This window comes from Tachyglossus aculeatus, chromosome 1 (assembly GCF_015852505.1).
Source record: "Tachyglossus aculeatus isolate mTacAcu1 chromosome 1, mTacAcu1.pri, whole genome shotgun sequence".
NCBI classification, from domain to species: Eukaryota; Metazoa; Chordata; class Mammalia; order Monotremata; family Tachyglossidae; genus Tachyglossus; species Tachyglossus aculeatus.
The window spans coordinates 26365424-26386812 of NC_052066.1; the positions used below are offsets into that span (position 1 = coordinate 26365424).

The 21389-nt window shown below is 42.8% G+C and overlaps 1 protein-coding gene and 1 non-coding gene across 3 annotated transcripts in view; both read right to left on the reverse strand.

Moving 5' to 3' along the window:
• EPHB1 (EPH receptor B1) overlaps window positions 1–21389 on the reverse strand; it is a 717470-nt gene that overhangs the window by 22542 nt on the left and 673539 nt on the right. The window lies entirely within an intron of this gene.
• On the reverse strand, window positions 14731–14865 carry LOC119937088. The gene has a single exon (XR_005453921.1). It is a non-coding gene; the product is annotated as a small nucleolar RNA SNORA7 (small nucleolar RNA).

Genomic DNA, 21389 nt, shown 5'->3' on the forward strand with positions numbered 1-21389 from the left:
CAGAGAGAACAGTGATTTAATTCCCATTTTAAAGATGATAAATCTGAGGCTCAGAGAAGTAAAGTGACTTGCCCAAGGTCATAGTACAGACAAGTAGGGGAGCAAGAACCAGAACCTGTGCTGTGCCACCAGTGCTGTGCTCTTTCCATTAAGAAGTGCAAACAATGGAAGTCTCGGGATGTAAGGGAGTAGATACTAGGGTTTGAAGTGTGCCATTGCTGAAGAAATGACTGATGCACAGTTTTATTGGGGTGTGGGGATAACAAGTCAATCAATTGATCATATTTATTGAGTGCTTATTGTGTGCAGAGCACTGTACTAAGCTCTTGCAGGAGTACAATTCGACAGAGTTCATAGACACTTTCCCTGCCGACAAAGAGCTTACAGTGTAGAGGGAGAAACAGACATTAATATAAATGAATAAATTGCAGATATGTACATAAGTGATATGTAGATAATGTACAGAGAAGCGGCATGGTGCAGTGGATAAAGCATGGATCTCAGAGTCAGATGGTCATGGGTTCTAATCCTGACTCTGTCACTTGTCAGCTGTGTGACCTTGGGAAAGTCATTTCACTTATCTGTGCCTTAATTCCCTAATCTGTAAAACGGGGATTGAGACTCTGAGCCCCATGTGGAACAGGGACTGTGTCCAACCCGATTTGCTTGTATCCACTCCAGTGCATAGTATGGCACACAGTGCTTTGAAATACCATTATTATTATTATTATTGTTATTGTAAGTGCTGTGCGACTGAGGGTGGGGTGAATAAAGTCAGTGTTGTTCGTGCTGTCCTACCTAGACTGTACAACACAATAGAGTTGGTAGATACATTCGCTACCCACAAGAATTTTACAATCTAGACAGGGAGACAGTGTTGTCCCTCACTCACAGCAGTGCCAGCAAGAAATGCCAACTTGATTTAAAATTGGCCAGTAGAGTCAGAGGGTGGTGGCTGAAAGGTCTGTGACCAGATGGCCGGGGTAATCGACAGGCCACTGCTCTCTCCTGGCCAGTGGAATAGGATGTAATTGGTGATAATAATAACAATCACAACTGTGATATTTGTTAAGTGCTTACCGTGTGCCAGGCTACAAGCAAATTGTGTTGGACCTAGTCCCTGACCCACTTGGGGCTCACAGTCTCAATTCCCATTTTACAGTTGAGGGAACTAAGGCACAGAGAAATTCATTCATTCATTCATTCAATTGTATTTATTGAGCGCTTACTGTGTGCACAGCACTGTACTAAGTGCTTGGGAAGCCCAAGTTGGCAACATATAGAGATGGTCCCTACCCAACAATGGGCTCACAGTCTAGAAATGAAATGAGTTGCCCAAGGTCACAAAACAGGCAAGTGGAGGAGTCGGGATTAGAACCCATGACCTTCAGTCTCCCAAGCCAGTGTTCTATCCACTACACTATGCTGATGGGCTTGTGCTTGGGATAATGATAATAATAATGATGGCATCTGTTAAGCATTTACTATTTGCCAAACACTGTTCTAAGCACTGGGGAGGATACAAGGTGATCATGTTGTCCCATGTGGGGCTCACAGTCTCAATCCCCATTTTCCAGAAGAGGTAACTGAGGCCCAGAGAAGTGAAGTGACTTGCCCAAAGTCACACAGCTGACAAGTGGCAGAGCCTGGATTAGAACCCATGACCTCTGACTCCCAAGCCCGGGCTCTTGCCACTGAGCTGGTCTGTGAACAGAGGGCTGGGGTGATTGACAGGCCACTATTCCCCCCCTCTGCATTCCTGGTCCAAAAAGGGCACATTATCCATATATTAATTATTTATATTTTTGTTCATCTTCCCCTCTAGTTGTAAGCTCGTTGTTGGCAGAGGATGTGTCTAACTCTGTTGGATTGTACTCTTCCAATCGATCCATTGATCAATGGTATTTATTGCGCACTTACAATGAGCAGAGCGTTGTGCTAGGCTCTTCAGAGAGTACAATACAACAAGCAATTAGTACAATGGGCATTGCATTCACTAATCAGCCAATAAATACCATTGATTGATGGATGTTCAACCTCTCTTTTTATGGTATTTATTAGACACTTACTATGTGCCAGCCACTGTACTGAGCACTGGCTTAATAATAATAATAATGACGATGGCATTTATTAAGCGCTTACTATGTGCAGAGCACTGTTCTAAGCACTGGGGGGGGATACAAGGTGATCAAGTTGTCCCACGTGGGTCTCACAGTCTTAGTCCCCATTTTACAGATGAGGTAACTGAGGCTCAGAGAAGTTAAGTGGCTTGCCCAAGGTCACAAAGCAGGCTTGTGGAGGAGTCAGAACTCAAACCCATGACCTCTGACTCCAAAGCCCATGCTCTTTCCACGGATAGAGCATGGGCTTGGGAGTCAGAAGGTCATGGGTTCTAATCCCGGCACCACCACATATATGCTGTGTGAACTTGGGAAAATCACTTTGCTTCTCTGGGGCTCAGTTACCTCATCTGTAACATGGGGATTAAGAGTGTGAGCCCCATGGGGGACAGGGTCTGGGTCCAACCTGAATAACTTGTGTCTACCCAAGTGTTCATAACAGCGCTTGGCATTTAGTAAGTGCTTAGCAAGTATGATAATTATTAATTATGTCCCACTTGGGGCTCACATTCCTATTTCTCATTTTACAAATGAATAATAATAATAATAATGGCATTTATTAAGTGCTTACTATGTGCCAAGCACCGTTATAAGCCCTGGGAAGGTCGATTTGGGGTTGTTTTGTTTTGTTGTCTGTCTCCCCCTTCTAGACTGTGAGCCCGTTGTTGGGTAGGGACCGTCTCTATATGTTGCTGACTTGCACTTCCCAAGCACTTAGTACAGTGCTCTGCTCACAGTAAGTGCTCAATAAATATGATTGAATGAATGAATGAATGAATGCAAGGTGATCAGGTTGTCCCACGGCGGGTGGGGGGGGAGTCACAGTCTTAATTCCCATTTTACAGATGAGGTAACTGAGGCACAGAGAAGTAAAGTGACTTGTCCAAGTCACACAGCTGACAACTGGCAGAGCCGGGATTTGAACCCATGGCCTCTGACTCCAAAGTCCGTGCTCTTTCCACTGAGCCACGCTGCTTCTCATGTTACTCAAATGCTCTTGTGTTACTCAAATGATGTAACTGAGGCCCAGAGAAGTGAAGTGACTTGCCCAAGATCACACAGCAGACAAGTGTATATATGTATATATGTTTGTACATACTTATTACTCTATTTATTTATTTATTTTACTTGTACATATCTATTCTATTAATTTTATTTTGTTAATATGTTTGGTTTTGTTCTCTGTCTCCCCCTTCTAGACTGTGAGCCCACTGTTGGGTAGGGACCGTCTCTATACGTTGCCAACTTGTACTTCCCAAGTGCTTAGGACAGTGCTCTGCACACAGTAAGCACTCAATAAATACGATTGATTGATTGATTGAAGTGGGGAACGAACTACTGATGGAGCATCACCGAATGCAGCCCAATGTATTAGGTGCTGTGGTAAGTTGAAATAGAAGAGGAAGATGCAGCCACTGAAGAACTCAGGAACTTTATTACGGCTTTCTGAAAAATTACTATGCCTGAGGCTCCTGGGGATAGGTTGACAGCCTTCTTATTCCCGTAGCTTGATGTTTAAATAATATTTCCTCACTAGTGGCTGGTGGAGGCTCAGAGCCACGTCAGCCTTGCGAGATATATGACTGTTCTCATGCGTCTGTTTCCATTCCCCTGAGGCTAGTCTCATCCCTACCCTTGACCACCATACACAGCTAACTACCAGAGAAGCAGCGTAGCTCAGTGGAAAGACTATGGACTTGGGAGTCAGAGGTTGTGGGTTCTAATCCAGGCTCTGCCACTTGTCTGCTGTGGGACTTTGGCCATGTCGCTTCACTTCTCTGTGCTTCAGTTAACTTATCTGTAAAATGGGAATTAAGACTGTGAGCCCCATGTTGGACAACTGACAACCTAATCACCTTGTATTCCCCCCACCCCCAGCGCTTAAAACTGTGCTTTGCACATAGTAAGTGCTTAAAAATACCATCATTATTATTATTATTACCAGGCTTCAGTAGCTAGAGAGATGTGGCTATTGGCTATCTGGTTGCTAAAAATATTGAACAACACAGTGACCCAGGGAATTCTGCAACATGTTTTCCTTTGCTGAATGATTCAAATCGGCTTAACATATTCCATAATTAAATTATGTATCATATATGGATATATATCATATATATTTAATTTATATATATATATATATATATGCTGTGGGGGTGGGGTGAAAGTATGTGATATATAATATATATTATATATATAATAATAATGGTATTTGTTAAGCGCTTACTATGTGTCACACACTGTTCTAAGCGCCGTGGTAGATACAAGGGAATCAGGTTGTCCCAAGTGGGGCTCACAGTCTTATTCCCCATTTTACAGATGAGGTAACTGAGGCCCAGAGAAGTGAAGCGACTTGCCCAAAGTCACACAGCTGACAAGTGGCAGAGTCGGGATTAGAACCTACAACCTCTGACTCCCAAGCCCGGGCTCTTTCTTCTAAGCCCCATATATCTATATATATCTATATATATATCTATATATAGATAGATAGATATAGATAGATATATCTGTAATCCATAACCACTTTTTTTTTCACTCCAAGCCCACAGTATATGAGTATAAATAGTTATATATATATAAATATATATATATACTGTGGGCTTGGAGTGAAAATAAAAGTGCTTATGGATTACAGAACCAAGGGCATAGATGATGAATGATTTTAGGAGGGTTCTGAAGGGTGGAGAGAGCGGTGGTCTCTTGGCTGTGAAGGGGGAGGGAGTTCCAGGCCAGAAGGGGACATGGGAAGAAGTTTAGCCCAAAAATTGATTGACCGATTGATTAATTGAGAATAATGAGGAAGGTGTTGGCGGAGTGGAGTTTGCTGTTTGAGTTGTAGTGCTTATGTGCATGTCCCTAAATTATATGGTAAAACTTTTCAATTTATATAAATGTCTGTCTCTGCCTCAAGACTATAAGCTCTGACCGAGAAGCTGAATGGCCTAGTGGACAGAGCACAGGCCTCGGAGTAAGAAGGACCTGGGTTTTAATTCTAGATCTGCCAACTGTTTGCTGTGAGTCCTTGGGCAAGTCATTTTACTTCTCTATGCCTTATCTGTAAAATGAGGATTAATTCTGTGAGCCCCATGTGGGACAGGGACCATGTCCAAACTGAGAAGCAGTGTGGCTCAGTGGAAAGAGCACGGGCTTTGGAGTCAGAGGTCATGGGTTCAAATCCTGGCTCCACCAATTGTCAGCTGTGTGACCTTAGGCAAGTCACTTCACTACTCTGGGCCTCAGTTACCTCATCTGTAAAATGGGGATGAAGACCGTGAGCCCCCTTTGGGACAACCTGATCACCTTGTAACCTCCCCAGTGCTTAGAACAGTGCTTTGCACATAGTAAGCACTTAATAAATGCCATAATTATAATTATTATTATTTGTATGCATCCACTCCAGCACTTAGTCTGGTGCCTGGCACATAGTAAGTGCTTAACAAATGTCACAAAAAAGAGTTTGTTGTGGGCAGGGAACGTATCTCCCAACACTGTTGTAATTGTACTCTCCACTCTAAGCACTCAATAAATGTCATTGATTGATAGTAGGAGCTGAGTGAGGTAAGGTAGCATGGAGATTGCTGATGAAATGCCTTAAAGTTGATGATAAAGAGTCCAAAAAAAGAACCTCCTCACCTTCCCACCCAAAACCCCTCATCTTGCAGATTTTCTCATCACAACTGCCAACATCATCATTCTCCCTGTCTTAGAAGCCTGGAAACATGGCATTATCCTTGACGCATCTCTCTCTCAACATGCATATTGTGTTGGTCATCAAATCCTGTCAGTTACACCTTCCTAACATATCTAAAATCTATCACTTCTCTATCTAACTGCCACTCTGCCATTCCAAGCATTTTCATTCATTCAGTCTTATTTATTGAGTGCTTACTGTGTCCAAAGCACTGTACTAAGAGCTTGCATTTTCCACATCCCTCCTTGACTATTGCATCATCCGCCTCACTGACCTCCCTGCCTCCAGCTTTTCACGTGTCTAGCCCATACTTCACTCGGCTGCTCAGATCATTGTGTTAAAAAAAATTATTCAATTTACATCTCTCCTCTCCTCCAAAACCTACGATGGAGAAGCAGTGTGGCTCAGTGGAAAGAGCTCGGGCTTGGGAGTCAGAGGTCATGGGTTCTAATCCCAGCTCCACTGCTTGTCAGCTGTGTGACTTTGGGCAAGCCACTTAATTTCTCTGTGCCTCAGTAACCTCATTTGTAAAATGGGATTAAGCCTGTGAGCCCCATGTGGGACAACCTGATCACCTTGTATCCCCCCAGTGCTTAGAACAGTGTTTTGCACATAGTACATGCTTAACAAATGCCATTATTATTATTATTATTATTATTATTATACCCACCAATCTCTGCATCAAACAGTGACTCCTTGCTACCGGCTTTAATGTACTCCATTAGCTCTCCCCCTTCTACTTAATGTTGCTGATTTCCTACTATTTCCGACTCCAACAATTTGCTCCTCTAATGCCACCCTACTCATCGTACCTCAGTCTCGTCTACCTCGCCATCTACCACTTGCCCATGTTCTCTCTCCCTCTCCTTTCATATCCAAAGAGCACCATTCTCCCCATTTTTAAAGCTCTACTTAAAACATATCTCCTCCAGAAGCCTCCCCTGACTAATCTTTCATTTCCCCTCTCCGTTTTCCTAATTTCCTCACCTATGCCTTAAGTTCATACCCTCTAAGCACTCGGTTAATCACTCCTCCTTACAGCACTAATGTCCATATCCTAATGCTCTGCCTCTTCCCCTATCTGTATTTTATGTTTATGTCTGTCTCCCCAGTAAATTGGAAGCTCCTTAAGGGCAGGGATCATCTTGACCGAATCTACCATAGTGTCCTCTCCCCAGCACTAGATACTGAGCTCTGCACTCAGTGTGTCCTCAACAAATAAAAGCAACAAGGTGGAGTGGATACGGGCTCAAAAGTCAGAAGGTCATGGGTTCTAATTCCATCTCCACCACTTGTCTGCTGTGTGAACTTGAGTAGGCCACTTCCCTTCTCCGTGCCTCATTCCCTCATCTATAAAGTGGGGATTGAGACTGTGAGCCCCACATGGGACAGGGACTGTGCTAATCCAATTGGTTTGCATCCACCCAAGTGCTTAGAACAGTGTCTGGCAAACAGTAATTGCTTAACAAATGCCATAATAAAAAAATTAAATAAAATCTTGTTGGCAGCCTAAGAGAAGGAGATAGATGTGGTCTCTAGGTATTCCCTCGGGACTCAGGTTGTTGCAGAAAGGGAATGTGTCTGTAATATTGTTACATCGGACCTACCCAAGTGCTTAGTACAGTGCTCTGCACACAGTAAGTGCTCAATAAATACCATTGATTGATTGATTGATTGACAGGGGTGGGTGGCAGGACAGTTAGCCTTAGGCTGTGTGGGTGACAGTCCTACACATCTTTATTTTCTTTCCCTCTCTGGACAGTGGGTGCCTGTCAGACACCCCCCCCCCCCCCCCCCCCCCCCCCAGCCCCAACCATTCTGGTGCTTTCCATCAGGACGATTTGGGGATTGAGATACTGCCAAGGAGCAACCAGGAGACTGACAGGTTTTCCTATGGGGTCTGTGGCAGTGGCTCTCAAAATCAAAGCACTCAGTGGCCCCAAGTCTGCTGATGAATTTTGTGTTTTGGCAAAAAAAAGCATTCTGGGGATATGAAAATATTTTTTCATCCTCTTTTGGGGACAGTTTACAAGGAGTGGAAGCAGAGAGAGCAGTGAAAGCATGCACACAATACACACACACACACACACACACACACACACACACACACACAGAGTTTATTTTGTCTTTTCTTTAAGTACACAAGATCTCACCTACTATTTGGACCTGCCAGCATACCCTATCTCATAAGTCAGTCTCCCAGACTGAGCCCCCTGTTTTCTCCTAGACTGAGTCCCCCTTTTCTTCCACTCTTCCTCCCCTCCCCATCAACCCAACTACTTCCCTCTTCTCTACCCCCCTTCCTGACCCACAGCACGTGTGCATTTATGTATATATTTATTATTCTATTTACTTTATTATGTGCATATATCTGTAAGTCTACTTATTTAATAATAATAATAATGATAGCATTTATTAAGTGCTTACTATGTGCAAAGCACTGTTCTAAGCACTGGGGAGGTTACCGGGTGATCAGATTGTCCCACAGGGGGCTCACAGTCTTAATCCTCATTTTACAGATGAGGTAACTGAGGCCCAAAGAAGTTAAGTGACTTGCCCAAAGTCACACAGCTGACAATTGGCAGAGCCAGGATTCAAACCCATGACCCCTGACTCCAAAGCCCGTGCTCTTTCCACTGAACCATGCTGCTTCTCATATATTGATGCAGTTGAGGTCTGTCTACGTGTTTTGTTTTGTTTTGTAGTCTGTCTCCCCCATTCTGGACTGTGAGCCCATTGTTGGGTAGGGATTGTCCCTATTCATTGCTGAATTGTGCTTTCCAAGCACTTAGTACAGTTCTCTGCACACAGTAAGCGCTCAATAAATACAGTTGAATGAATGAATGACTGAATGTTAGGACAGCAAACCAGGCCTTGTGACCTCTCACACCTTGAGATGGGGAACCACCCCAGCATGGCTCAACATGAACAGACCTGTTCCTCCCAGGGTTAGGCTCATGTAGCCCAGGATCTGTCAGAGACAGAGTGGACATCCAGAAACAGGGGGCACATTGTGGGAAGGGGAGGCACTTTCGGACAGGGCATGAGGGGAGGGAGGAGTTAGGTGTCCACTACTTCTTGTCCACCACTGCCTTTCTTGTCCTTAAAGCCTTCCTGTGAAATCCAGAAGTTGTTCTGTCAGGTGTTGGGCACTATCATCAATCAATCAGTGACATTTAATGAGCACTTAATGTGAACAAAACAGTGGACTAAGTACTACTGTCTAGGATGGGGAAGAGCAGTCTGCATTTTAGGCTCTGGAACTACTTTTCTTGCTTTTCTAGAGCAATAGTGTTAGTATGATCCATCCATTCCCCACCCACTGAAACAACTTCCTCCCAGCCCCATCCCCAACTGGCCACCTGATCATCTTCAACTGAAAACCTGGGCATGTTTTATACAATCTCATCTACATTTATGAAATTGCAGCTATGCCTCACAGACTCTCTGACTGGTCCTCCTGCTCCCATGTTGAAATACAGTGGGGTCTCAGTGACGTGGGGTTGCCGGTCGGGGTCACAGAACCAAAACTTTGGTTACAGAGAATGGCAGAAAATGCAGGTCTCCACAGTTACCCTGAATCACTGAGATAGTTTACCTCTTTTTTCCAGGGCTCCATCAGTCTGCCCAATAAAGATTGAATTTAAGGGGCAAGTGTCTTAAGAAGCTACTTTTGAGGGGTTTTTTTAAAATAGTATTTGTTAAGCACTTACTACGTGACAGGCCCTGTTCAAAGCACTGGGGTAGATACGAGCTTATCACGTTGGACAAAGTCCCTGTCCCACATGGGGCTCACAGTCTTAATCCCCATTTAACATATGAGGTAACTGAGGAACAGTCTAGTAAGTCAACTTGTCCAAAGTCAGACAGCAGACAAATGGCAGAGACAGAATTAGAACTCAGGTCCTTCTGATTCCCACCCCCATGTTCTATGCACTAGGAAACATGGATTCTCAGTACTATGCATTTGTGACTTTCTATAGTTCTTTCTAGTTCAGTAATTTATTTAAACAACCTCACATCCATTTTTTCATCTCTTCTGTAATAACCCAAATCAGAATGGAACCCATTTCATCTAAGGTGAAATCCCCACCTAGAAAGATTTTTCCTTTTCAGATGGTTTCAATACCCTGAGAATGAGGAAAACTGTTAGCAAAATTTCAACCTTGACTCTAATAGGAAACTACTCCCTCTGATCCTCAGTGTAAAGGGCACTAGCATGGAAATGATGTCTCCTCTTCAAGAATTCATCTGTCTGCTAGTTCTTACACCTCAGACACTGCAACCTTGTTGGTGACATTGTAATTTATTACGTTGGTAAGGATTATGATGGAACATACAGAGAATTAGAACTTCAGGTGGCAAATGAGCAGCAGGAGCTGTTGAGTGCTTTGGAGACAATGATCCTGTTGTCATGCAAATGGTTCTAGTAACAGGGAAAAGGAACTGGAGAAAGGACAAGAGACTTCCAGGGTTTGGAGCAGACAAAATTATTTCTGAATAGAATGTTTTTTCAAAGCTTTCCTTGAGGCATCAGCTGCTCTGTAAAGACCGATGACACAATGGATTTGGTCTTTGTAATCAAAATGTGATTTGAATAACTCCAAATGGAGAGATTTACTTCCAGGTCTTAGCTGCTTTTCCCCCTGAGCTCTGGGAGGGTGAAAACCCGTCTGTGAGAGGTGGAAGAAGGTAATTGCAGTCAGAGCATCGTTTTCCAGCTGCTGGAGAAAGGCCTATTTGGGCATAAATTAACTATAAATATAGAGGCGCTAGTATTCGTTTGATCTGTAAGGATCAGAAAGGCTCTTGGTGAGGTTTTTCAGAAGGGACAAGGACAACGCATGTCAACCAAGCTGACACGGTTTTACTGAGCTGCAAGATCAAGGCAAACAGCTGCACTTTAATTCGACCCAATCAGAGTCAAATCCCCCATGGTTGTTTTCCACAGCTTGGCTTTAGTGGAATAGAGGTTGACCCTGGGATTAATGGGGCTGGGGTGGGGAGGCTTGTTTGAATCTCTAGCACCTTTGTCATACCCCTTTCCCTATGAATCTTATTCCCCTCTATTCTGGATTATGCAGGGACTGATGATTCAGTATGTGAATGTATTATTTAGACCGCTTGCTCAGTCTGTCAATCTGTTGAGTGTCTATTGTGTACGGAATAGTCAATCCATCAATGCTGTTTATTTAGCACTTACTATGTGCAGAGCACCATAGCACAGGCTTGGGAGAGTACAATCGAGAAGCATGAGGATTACATTCCTGTTCTCCTGCCCTTTAGATTGAAAGCCCCATGAGGGACATGGATAGTGTCGGACCTGATTATCTTATGTGTATCCCAGTGCTTAGCACAGTTTTTGCATATAGTCAGTTTAACTACCACAAAATTCGGTATTGGTTTAGCTGGGCTTGTGGTACTTGTTACTGGTTATGGTATTTGTTAACCTCTTACTATGTGCCAAGCACTGTCCTAAGCACTGGAGTAGGTACGAGTTAATTAGGTCGGACTCAGTCTTTGTCCCCCACTGGGGCTAACACTCTTAATCCCCATTTTATAGATGAGGTAACTGAGGCCCAGAGAAGTGACTTGCCCAAGGTCACATAGAGGAACAAGGATCTATCCACTAAGACATACTGTTTCTCCAGCAGTAAGCAGGGACAGTGACTGGGGTGGGGGTGGCGGGGAAGAGGGAGAGATGTCCAGGGACAGAAGCAGGGAAGCAGAAGAAGTAATGTGCATGGCATTAGTTCATGGAAATCCAGAGCAATGGAACATGGAACCATCCCTGGCCCCTCCTACCCCTAATAATAATGATGGCATTTGTTAAGGGCTTACAATGTGCCAAGCACTGTTCTAAGTGCTGAAACACACTCCACCTTGACTGATTTCCATAAATCTCTCTTAACAGTATTTTTTTCTTATTCTCCATTTCCCTCTAAAGCCTTTCTCACTGCTCGTTCTTTCTTCAATAAGCACTCAATATTCTCTCTCCTCAAAATCCCATGGTCTCTTTTCTTTCCCACATCTATCAGATTTCCTTCTTCCTTTCTCTAAGCAAATGCAAAATTTCTTCCCTCACTGCCTCCTCATCTCTCTCCTAACTGGGTCCTCACTGCCTCTCATTCATTCATTCATTCAATCGTATTTATTGAGCACTTGCAGAGCACTGTACTAAGCACTTGGGAAGTACAAGTCGGCAACATAGAGACGGCCCCTACCCAACAACGGGCTCACAGTCTAAAAGGGGGAGACAGACAACAAAACAAAACATGTAGACAGGTGTCAAAATCGTCAGAACAAATAGAATTAAAGCTATATGCCCAATGAATAATGCTGCTGTTGCTACTACTGCTGCTATTTATTAATACTACTAATTAGTAGTAGTAGTAGTAGTAGTAATAGGGAAGCAGTGTGGTTTAGTGGAAAGAGAACAGGCTTGGGAGTCAGAGGACATGGGTTCTAATCCCATCACCTCCAATTGTCTGCTGCGTGCCTTGCCCAAGGTCATTTAACTTGTTTGTGCCTCAGTTACCTCATCTGTAAAATGGGGATTAATACAGTGAGCCCCACGTGGGACAACATGATTACCCCAGTGCTACCCCATGGCTTAGCACAGTGTTTGGCACCTAGTAAGCACTTAACAAATACCATTCTTCTTTTTCTTCTTATTATTAATAACATTTATTACCATTCTTACTTTAATTATTATTATTATTCATAACATTTATTAAAGCTCTTACTGTGTGGCAAATATTGTGCTAAGCACTGAGGTAGATACAAAATAACCTTATCAGACACAATCCCTGTCCCAGCACAGGGTCACAAATCTAAGAGGTAAGGCAGGCTGGTGTTCCTTACCCATTCTACAGGTAAGGAAACTGAGGCACAAATAGGGTAAGCAACTTGCCTGAGGTCACAAAGGAGGCAAGTGACTGAGTTGGGAACAGAATTGGTTCCCTGAAGTTTCCTGGTTGGTAGTCCTGGCTGTGCTACCTGTAGTGAGGATTTTTAAAGGTTTTTAAGGGTTCCCATTCCGAGGTCTGTCTGCCTGTGTCTACCAACCCCACTGTATTGTACTATCCTAAGGGGTACTTAGTACAGTGCTCTGCACTCAGTAAGTGCTCAGTAAATATCGCTGATGAATTGATTGATTGATTTCAGGGGAGTAGCAGGCTAACAGGATTTCAATGAACCAAAAGGTTTGAGAGCAAGAGTATTTATTATCTCGGAACTGTTGAAGTGTTATCGCTTCCCTGCACGGTCACAGGATGCTTCAGCTTAGGCAGCTTTTTTTTGCTCTTTGCATTTCATTTAACATTAAAGCTTTCCAAGCGTTTTCCTTCCTTCTTCAAATAAATTGCATGCCTTCTCTAAGCTGAAGACCATTTTGTTCATTTCAGTTCACAATTTAAAACCTCTTTAGTTCCTTGTAGTTCTCATTTAATGTATTTCTGATAAATACTTCTCAATATAGTGTCACCGGCATTTGAGAGATCTTTCTAACCTTCCCAGGTACCCTATTTCTCAAACTATTAGCTCCCTCAAATTCTGAAACTTGCTTGGGTCTCAGAAAAGAAAACATTAGGCCTTTTTTTTTTCATTTCAAGGATGCTTGTACTCAGCCTCTCCCTGTGAGCATTTTCCTGACCTGCTTCCTTCCAGATCTTCCTTAAACTCTTAAAGGAAGCAGACGAGGTGGAGAGGAACATTTCTTAGAGAAGGATCGAGCTGTATAATACTGGAAAGTTTTCAAATTTCTTCTCCTGAAAAAATGGAGTTTTCTGGTACAATAAAGAGAAAATGTAGGGTATATGAACAGTAATCGGGAATAAAGATATTGGACAATTTCTCTGTGCTCAAGAGATAGCCACTTCCCACAAATATTCTTATATCAGCATCAAATTTGAAAACTGGGATATAAAGCTTTGGGGATGCAGAGTAGATGGCAACTGGAAGTTCCTTCCATCTTTATTAGTTTATGATTCAACTTCATAAAATTTCTAGTTCATGGTGACTCTTCCAGTTCATTGACTTCTAATGTTGAGGGCTTTCCAAATTCATTCATTCATTCATTCATTCATATTTATTGAGCACTTACTATGTGCAGAGCAGTGTACTAAGTGCTAGGAAAGTACAATTCCACCCACCCACCACTCTGCCCTCCAGCCATTCCACCCACCCTCCATTCCACCCTCCTGTCATTTCACTCACCACTCTGCCCTCCTACCACTCCACCTGCCTGCCATTCCACCCCTCCAGCACTCCACGCTTAGAACAGTGCTTTGCACATAGTAAGCGCTTAGCAAATACCACCATCATTATTATTATTATTACCGCTCCACCTTCTTGCTATTCCACCTACCCACTTGAGTTGCATTCTTTAATATCTATGCTTTGAGTTAAAATGACTTGCTAAACATACGCTCGCCTTATTTGGTGTTGTCGAGTCGCTTCCGACTCATAGTGACTCCGTGGACACATAATAATAATAATGGCATTTATTAAGCGCTTACTATGTGCAAAGCACTGTTCTAAGCACTGGGGAGGATACCAGGTGAACAGCTTGTCCCACATGGGGCTCACAATCTTAATCCCCATTTTACAGATGAGGTAACTGAGGCACAGAGAAGTTAAGTGACTTGCCCAAGTCACACAGCTGACAATTGGTGGAGCCGGAATTTGAACCCATGACCTCTGACTCCAAAGCCCGGGCTCTTTCCACTGAGCCATGCTGCTTCTCCACATCTCTCCCAGAACACCCCACCTCCATCTTCAATCATTTTGGTAGTTTGTGCATAGAGTTTTCTTGATTAAAATACGGAAGTGGTTCACCCTTGTCTTCTTCTGTGCAGTAAACTTGAGTCTCTGCCCTCAACTGTCACCTACACTGCTGCTGTCCAGCATAGGTGAGATTTGACTTGTAGCAGGTTGCCTTCCACTCTCTAGCCACTGCCCAAGCTAGGAATGGAATGGGTAGACTGCTTGACTCTCCCTCCCATAGCCGAGACTGGTAGAGTACTGGAAACTCCCTAGGTGCGATCCTGAGAGGGGAAACGTGTGCTATATGTTTATAATAAGAATGTATCTATAAGTATCTGTTTATTTGTCCTCTAGGTGTGAGCTCATTGTGGGCAGAGAAAATATCTGCTAACTCTGTTGTATTTTACTTTCCCAATCACTTAATGTCACCGTCTCTATATGTTGCCAACTTGCACTTCCCAAGTGCTTAATGCAGTGCTTTGCACACAGTAAGCACTCAATAAATACGAATGAATGAATGAAGTTCTCGCAAATAGTGTGTGCTCAGTAAATACCATTGTTTGATCAATTATCCATAAACGTATATATATACTATACTATAGTATATAGTATACTATATACTATATATACTATACTATATATATATAGTATGTGCTCATGAGCCCTCTGTTGGGTAGGGACCGTCTCTATATGTTGCCGACTTGTACTTCCCAAGCACTTAGTACAGTGCTCTGCACACAGTAAGTGCTCAATAAATATGATTGAATGAATGAATGTGCTCAATAAATACCATTGATTGATTGTCCATAAATTACATATATACATATGTGTATAATTTGATATGCACATTTATTCATTTAATCATATTTGAACGCTTACTGTGTGCAAAACAGTATACTAAAGTTTATGTCTATTTATGCCCTCTTGGGTGTTTTACTAAATGACTTCATGGTTAAATTTCTGTACCAAAACAAATCGTCCATACCTCCGTGCCTACTTATTCCTTCAAAAACCTTTTAAAAAATAATCTGCTACATGAAGCATCTCAGTTGCCTTGCCTTCCTGAACTCCAACAATTTTCTGACTCTGCCTCTACAATGAACTCCCTTGGCAGCTCCAAGAAAGTCACTTAAACATTCTGCCTTACTTTCTTTACCTGCCAATAGGAATAATACTACTTAATTATCTTCCAGGGATAGTATGAGGTTCAATTAGCTGATGTTGGTGACAGCCACATGGTAGAGGAAAAGCTTTATCATGTTATTTAAAGGGAAAAAATTCAAGCTCTTCGCCCTTGCCAGTTCACCCTAGAAAAATGGGGAAATGGGAAGGAAAAAGGCCCGGGGAGAAGGCAGCATTTTCTAATCTCCCTGAAGGCAGGGATAGTATCTTTTAACTCTAATGTACTCTCCCAAACACTTAATATATCATAGGTGCCCCCTCTTTCCTCTCCCCCTCCTCCCCCTCCTCGTCCCCTCAACCTTACCTCCTTCACCTCCCCACAGCACCTGTATGTATATATGTGTTTGTACATATTTATTACTTTATTTATTTTACTTGTACATAATTACTATTTTATTTATTTTATTTTGTTAATATGTTTTGTTTTGTTGTCTGTCTCCCCCTTCTAGATTGTGAGCCTGCTGTTGGGTATGGACCGTCTCTATACGTTGCCAACTTGTACTTCCCAAGCACTTAGTACAGTGCTCTGCACACAGTAAGCGCTCAATAAATATGACTGAATGAATGAATAGTTGTACTCCACTTTAGATTTCAAAGACATCACTGAAGGTATGTTAGAGCACGAGTCTGGGAGTCAGTAGGACCTACATTCTAATTCTGGCTCTGTCATTTATCTGCCGTGTGACCTTGAGCAAGTCACTTCACTTCTCCATGCCTCAGTTATCTTGTTTGTCAAATGGGGATTGAGACTGTGATTAATGGGGCAAATGGGGCAGTACAAAACAAACTAACAAAAAAACTTGGGAGAGTACAATACAAACAAATTAACAAACATTCATTCATTCAATTGTTTTTATGGAGTGCTTACTGTGTGCAGAGCACTGTACTAAGTGCTTGGAAAGTACAATTCAGCAATAAAGAGAGGCAATCCCTGCCCACACTGGGCTTACAGTCTTCAAATGCCCACAATAAAATTACAGTCAATAATTCAATCAATGGTAGGTATTGGGGGCTTCTGTGTGCTGAGCACTGTACTAAGCATTTGGGGGTCTACAAAACAGCAGATTTGGTAGGCACTGTCCTTACCTACAAGGAGTGTATTGTCTAAAGATGGAGAACATGCACTAGACCTAGAGATCGAAGTGGCTTTTTTAGGTGTTGTATTCTGGTGAATAATATGAGTTCATTGTCAAATATTTGGTATTTTTATGAAAAGTGACTATTTCCATTCATGAGAACTGACTGTTCTCATTTTAGAGTGGAATTTCTTTGAGGGCAGTGGCCATACCTGATGCTCTCAAGGTATGGGGAGGAGGAGAGGAAAAAAGGCCCGCCTATAGAGAAGCAGCGTGGCTCAGTGGAAAGAACCCGGGCTTTGGAGTCAGACGTTATGGGTTCAAATCCCGGCTCTGCCAATTGTCAGCTGTGTGACTTTGGACAAGTCACTTCACTTCTCTGGGCCTCAGTTCCCTCATCTGTAAAATGGGGATTAAGACTGTGAGCCCCACATGGGACCACCTGATCACCTTGTATCCCCCCAGCATTTAGAACAGTGCTTTGCGCATCGTAAGCGCTTAACAAATACCATTATTATTATTGATATGTGCTTGATAAATAATTTTTGCTGAGGATGATATTTGCCTTCTGAAGTTGAGAAGCAGTGTTGCCTAGTGGATAGAGCACAGGCCTGGGAGTCAAAAGGGTGTGGGTTCTAATCCCAGCCTTACCCCTTGTCTGCTGTGTGACCTTGGGCAAGTCACTTAACTTCTCTGTGCTTCATTTACCTCATCTGTAAAATGGTGATTAAGACTATGAGTCTCATGTGGGACATGGACTAAGTCCAACCTTGTATCTACCTTAGCTCTTAGAACAGTTCCTGGAACATAGTAAATGTTTAACAGATACCCACCCCCCACAGAAGAGAAAAACGCTGGACAAAGAATTCTTGGCCTCTTTTACCTCAGACCATAAGATAGGCTTAACAATGATTCACTGATGATCAATATAGCAGACTCGGCTGTTGATTGCTGCAACAAATCTATGAGATCCACAAATGTTGATTTCCCAATATGAAAGGCCTCATGTCTTTGTATCAAACTCAGGAGATGGGGAGAAATGCAGTGAGGCTATTATGAGGGTAAAAATTACAAAGAAATTAATAGTTCTGCCAATGAGGAGGTTTAGCCAGCAAACCATCCAGTGGGCTTGGAACACTATTTTTAAAGTAATTCTAGGGACAAAAAAGGATGTTTTTCAGAGGAGTTCCATTTGGCTGCACTATCATTTACCACTCATTTACTGTTCCTCCTAATGGACCTTATGGGTAAGGAAGTGTTCCTCAAAGTTGGGTTCCTCAATGTAGAAGGATTAAGGCTTTCCCAGACTGAGCCCCCTTTTTCCTCTCCTCCTCCCCATCCCCCCCGCCCTACCTCCTTCCCCTCCCCACAGCACCTGTATATATGTTTGTACAGATTTATTACTCTATTTATTTTACTTGTACATATTTACTATTCTATTTATTTTGTTAATGATGTGCATCTACAGAGAAGCAGCGTGGCTCAGTGGAAAGAGCCCGGGCTTTGGAGTCAGAAGTCAGAGGTTCAAATCCCAGCTCTGCCAATTGTCAGCTGTGTGACTGTGGGCAAGTCACTTCACTTCTCTGTGCCTCAGTTACCTCATCTGTAAAATGGGGATTAAGACTGTGAGCCCCCTGTGGGACAACCTGATCACCTTGTAACCTCCCCAGCACTTAGAACAGTGCTTTGCACATAGTAAGCACTTAATAAATGCCATTATTATTATTATTATTATTATTATTATTATCTAGTTTTATTTCTATTTGCTCTGACAACTTGACACCTGTCCATGTGTTTTGTTCTGTTGTCTGTCTCCCCCTTCTAGACTGTAAGCCCATTGTTGGGTAGGGACCATCTCTATTTGTTGCCGACTTGAACTTCCCAGGAGCTTAGTACAGTGCTCTGCACACAGTAAGCCCTCCATAAATACAATTGAATGAATGAAATAATTTTGAGGATAAAAATTACAAAGAAATTAATAGTTCTGCCATTGAGGAGCTTTAGCCAACAAACCATTCAGTGGGCTTGGAACACTATTTTTAAAGTAATTCCAGGAAAAAAAAAAAAGGATGTTTTTCAGAGGAGTTCCATTTGGTTGCACTGTCATTTATCACTGATTTACTGTTCCTCCTAATGGACCTTATGGGTAAGGAAGTGTTCCTTAAACTTGGGTTCCTCAATGTAGAAAGATTAAGGTTCAAAATTCCATCTTCCCCAAGAGGCCTTACCTGACAAAGCCCTTAGTTTCCTTACTCCCTCTTCCTTCTGTATCACTATCCATTTGGATCTGTATCCTTTAAGCACTACATGGTACCCCCTACCCTCAGCCCAGCAGCTCCTGGTGGGCAGTGACAATGTCTACTAACTCTGAAGTATCACACTTCCCCACATGCTTAGGACAGTGCTTTGCAGACATTAAGCATTTACTAGATAACATTGATTGATCGACTGATTAAGGGGCCTTTCTGAAGGACTCACGGTATGCTCTTCTTAAGACTGTGAGCCCCCCGAGGGAAAACCTGATCACCTTGTAACCTTCCCAGTGCTTAGAATAGTGCTTTGCACATAGTAAGTGCTTAATAAATCCTATTATTATTATTATTATTACTATTGTTACCTAAACTGGGCCTTGAGTCAGGCACAGACATTCTAGCCAGGAAGAGTTCCCATCCTTGTGGGGTATGGGCTCCGCACCAACCCCTCTCCACTGCTGTGGGTCTCCCCAACTCTCTGTGAGCCTGTGTTTTTCCTTCACCATTAGGGCCAGCTTCAGAGGGAACACCAGAGTTCTGCATCTGGGAGTTCTGTCAAGAAGGCGGGTATTTAAAAATTCAAAAGAAAAAAATTCCATTCTGGAGATTTTATCTGGGAGAGAGAGGTAATGCTTTTCCCTCCAGAAACACCAAATGTTGGATACCAGCTCTGATCCCCATTGTGTGTGTGTATCTGTTCAGTGTGTGACTGTATGTTCATTCAGGGACTGTGTCTAACTTGATGAGCTTGTATCTACCCCGGCACATAGTGAGCATGTAACAAATATCATACATGCCTCGTGTGGTCGGAATCATAGGTGCTGTATTGGACTTCTCATTTACAATTGCATTCCTAGGTTAACTTCATCATCTGTGATATCTAGACTGTGAGCCCACTGTTGGGTAGGGACCGTCTCTATACATTGCCAACTTGTACTTCCCAAGCGCTTAGTACAGTGCTCTGCACACAGTAAGCGCTCAATAAATATGATTGAATGAATGAATTAATGAATCTTCTTTGAATTCAAAAGACATATACGGGTGGGATAGGGATTGCGTCCAACCTGATTACCTTGTATCTACCCCAGCACTTAGAACAGTGCTTGGTACATAGTAAGTGCTTAATAAATACCATCATCATCATTATTGTTATTTACACACACACACACACACACACACACACAGATACTCTGAGACATTGCCTATGCATGACATGAACGAAATGGACATTGAGAGCAGATCTGTGGTGAATCTGGGTTGTGAGGGCTCTGAGTGAAGAAGTGTGAGCAGAGGATAGAGTGATGCGTGGCCTAGTGGATAGAGCATAGGCTTGGGAATCAGAAGGACCATGGCTCAGTGGAAAGAACCTGGGCTTTGGAGTCAGAGGTCGTGGGTTCAAATCCCAGTTCTGCCAATTGTCAGCTGTGTGACTTTGGGCAACTCACTTAACTTCTCTATGCCTCAGTTACCTCATCTGTAAATGGGGATTAAGATTGTGAGCCCTCTTTGGAACAACCTGAGCACCTTGTAACCTCCCTAGTGCTTAGAACAGTGCTTTGCACATAGTAAGCGCTTAATAAATGCCATCATTATTGTTATTATTATTCTAATCCCAGCTCCACCACAAGGCTGCTGTATGGTCTTGGACAACTGACTTCACTTCTCTGTTCCTCAATTACCTCATCTGTAAAATGGGGATAAGAGTGTGAGCTCAATTTGGGACAGGACCTGTGTCCAACTCATTAACTTGTATCTACCCCAGCACTTAGAACAGTCCTTGGCACATAGTAAGTGCTTAACAAGTATCGTAATTATTATTATTATTATTTTGCATTTGGGGAGAAGGATTGGGGTGAGGAAGAATAGCAATTTCTCTCCTGGAGTTTCTTGGGCTTGCACGGAGCTGAATAGAACACCTCAAAGGGAGTAGAACATCTCCTGCTCCTCATAGCCTGGCACCTTCTTTCCTTCCCATCAAATCATAAAATGTTGCCAAATATGTTGCCAAATTGTACTTCCCAAGCGCTTAGTACAGTGCTCTGCACACAGTAAGCGCTCAATAAATACGATTGAATGAAATGAATGAATGAATGCAATTCCAATATATTTAAGGTGCCCAATATTAGTTCTACTCTGGATAGATACTTTCACTGAAATCTCCTCCACTTCTGGGCTTCCCTTCCCCATTTCTCACAGAGAAAGGTTTCATTTGAATGTTTTTATAGGAGGATTAAAATGCTCAAATCTTTCCCACAAAGCTCCCCTGCAAGCTACAGGAGCTGCGGAGCAAGCGTTTCATGTGTGG